This window comes from Haplochromis burtoni, unplaced genomic scaffold (genome assembly GCF_018398535.1).
Source record: "Haplochromis burtoni strain Fernald_Lab_line unplaced genomic scaffold, NCSU_Asbu1 Contig_2390, whole genome shotgun sequence".
NCBI lineage: Eukaryota > Metazoa > Chordata > Actinopteri > Cichliformes > Cichlidae > Haplochromis > Haplochromis burtoni.
The window spans coordinates 9160-12151 of record NW_024584751.1 but is presented as its reverse complement, the minus strand read 5'-3'; the positions used below and the strand labels follow the sequence as shown (position 1 = coordinate 12151).

The 2992-nt window shown below is 35.4% G+C and overlaps 1 long non-coding RNA gene across 1 annotated transcript; it reads left to right on the top strand.

Moving 5' to 3' along the window:
- Window positions 1–760: 760 nt before the first annotated feature.
- LOC121813742 lies at window positions 761–2639 on the top strand. The gene is made up of 4 exons (XR_006053850.1): window positions 761–868; window positions 1020–1088; window positions 1343–1393; window positions 1737–2639. It is a non-coding gene; the product is annotated as an uncharacterized LOC121813742 (long non-coding RNA).
- Window positions 2640–2992: the final 353 nt, after the last annotated feature.

The window sequence follows — 2992 nt, the reverse complement described above, 5'->3', positions numbered from 1 at the left end:
TGGAGTTTCTAGGTGAAAGTATGAGGCAGTAGTTAAGTTTCAAAGACAAGAAAGTTTTAGCAGAATTGTGGAAGTTTCCCATTCATTTCAATGGGACAAATTAAAGGAAAAAAGTGTAATATTTTAAAAAGTATAATAGTAATAAACACCAAAAGTCATAGCTGGAATTAGCAGAAAGAGCAGAACAGTTTAGAGTTTGAACTGAGAAAATCGGCTGAAAACTGAGGGAGTAGTTAAGCGCCGAAAAGTGTACGGAAGCAACTTGAAGATGAAGAAAAGATAAAGAATAAAGAGAAACAGGAACTCAATAGTGTGGATGCCTATTAAGGCATCCACACAATAAAGAATAAAGAGAAACAGGAACTCTATAGTGTGGATGCTTAAAGCATCCACACAATAATAAAGAATAAAGAGAAACAGGAACACTATAGTGTGGATGCTTAAAGCATCCACACAATAATAATAAATCCGAGCAATAGTAATAAGTGTGCCTTTTGGCATAGGCACACTTAAATACTAAAAACAGAGAACACAACACAAACATAAATCACTTGACAAACCTAAAAGGAACCATGACTGTTATTTACAGCAAGTGGTGCCAGTATTTAAAAGGTTGTCAAGTGTGCCAAATTCAGTGAAGAGGTTATATAATATTGTTATATATTTAAATTGGAGTTTACTTTTAAGACTTAACTCTGACTTTGTGCAATTCGGTTACGTTTAATAACATAACAGTTCATTTTCCTTATTTGCAATAGCTGTGCCGAGTTCTCCATTTCCGGTTCTGATGATCACTGGACTCATTCCTGGAATCATATTTATTTTCCTCCTGTTCCTGTTCCTGTACAAAAAGGTCTACAGAAAGAAAGTGAGACTTTTTTTTTTCTGTTACATATTTTACTCTTTAAAATATTTAAATATGGAGATGCAACATTCCAAAACTGAAAACTGTTCACAATATTATATAAAACATAATAAACTATGTGAACGTTAGTGTCTTATTTTGAATTTTAATAAAGGTTCTGCCGATGACCAGAGGGTGAGTCAGGATGAAAATCAACAACAAGTCTACTCCTCTCTTCTTCATGGTTAGTTTTTCATCTTAGTTTAAAATATCCTGATGCTTTTCTCTGCTGCAGCTTTAACACTGTTGAATTAAACAAAACTAAGACAATAACAACATTTAATCATGTACAGCATTTATAAGTAATAACATATTTCCAATTTCAATGTATGTTTGTGCTTACACTGACATGAAAGCTTATCTTAACTTAATATAAATGTTATTGACAAGAATACTTGTGTTTACATCATGTGGTGAATCATTTTCTCTGACTTGTAGGTGATCGTTCTGTCTATGAAACAATCAGAGGCTCTGGAAATACTCAAAATGGTACAGTATCAACTTGAATATATAGATTGTGGAAGCCGTGATTAGAACATAACAGTGATTATTATTAATATCAATACTAATATTATTATTTTAATCTAATGTTTTTTTAAAATTTAATTATTATTTTAGTTTGACCAGAGGGTTTTTACACCTATAATTATAATGAACTGCAGAGCTGTTTCAGACTGAGAGTATATTTGAATATATTTTACAGAAGTTCAGTGTTGTTCATGAATCCACTGGAAGAGAGCATTCATCTAATGTGCTCATTTAAAGCAGAATGTATCTGGAATTGTGAATTTATTAATTTATCTGTGCTTTACCGCCCTTGCTCTATATGAAGCTGGGTGACCTGTGTGCTGTAGGTCCAGTGGCTCCTTCTTGTGGAAAGTCAGCGATTCTTTCTATCGAAAGTGGGTGAGCTATGAGAAGTGACAGTAGTTTGAGCATCTCCTTTCCTATAACTCAGTGGTTCCCAAACTTTTTTTTCTAGACCCCCTGTCACAGGCTGGGTCTCTGACCCAGCGCTCTGAGTTCATGTTTGTATTTGTCTCATTTTGTTATATGATTTAGTTTGTGTTATTTCCTATCTGCCTTTAGTTTAGGCAGTTATTGTTCCTGGGTTTTCTATGTTTTGGGGTTTTGTATTTATTCATCACGTATTAGGTCTGTTAAGTTGTGTTGTCATGTTTAGTTTTAGTATTTCCTGTTTTATTTTGACAATGTCATGTGTTCTTTGTTCATTGTATTTAGCTTTCCTCTCCTGGTCCTGTCATTAGGTTTATGTCTGTCAGCTGTTCCCCATGTGTCCCCACTTCCCCTGATCACCTCATGTCTGTATTTAAGCCTTTTGTTTTCTTCATGCCATTGTCGGTTCGTCTGTTTACCTCAGCCATAGTTCTAGTTTTCGTCTGTTAATTCCACGTTAGTCTTAGTCTGTTTATTCTGCCCTAGTTCTAGCCTGGTTCTGTTTATTTTGACCTCGGTCTTAGTTATGGTTTTCATCTGTTATTCATCATTAGTCTTAGTCATAGTATTTGCTGGTTATTTTCCATCACAGTCATAGTTTAGGTTTTGGTCTCAGTACCGTTTAGTGTTTTGTTTCTTAGTGTTTTGTCAGTTTACTTTGGTTTCCTGGTTTACTTCTGCCGTCATCTAATAAAGGATCACTTTTCTGCTCAAACTTTCAACTACTCGTCATCATCTGCTTTTGGGTCCTGTTTCCACACACATCGGCGCACCCCGCCGTGACACCCCCTTTTGTTTTACAAGAAAATCTTCGTTGTCCAGGTGAAGCCAAAGACAAGATATGCTTCATCATATTTTCTATGGCTTGGAAGGAAGTTGGGTGTGATGTGGGTGCAGTGGGTCCGATTCTTTCTACCCAAACTGGGTGAGCTATGAGAAGTGACAATAGTTTGAGTGTCTCCTTTCCTCATAACTGAAGACTAATTGTCATTCTCAACCATCAGACCTTTGTCTGTCTTTCCCCCATATTTCCCACCATTCATGGACCATCAAGTTACAATCTATGGGCACAAATATAAAATAAGGTTTTCTGGTAAAGTATTTAGGTATAACATTATAGCTAAACATCTG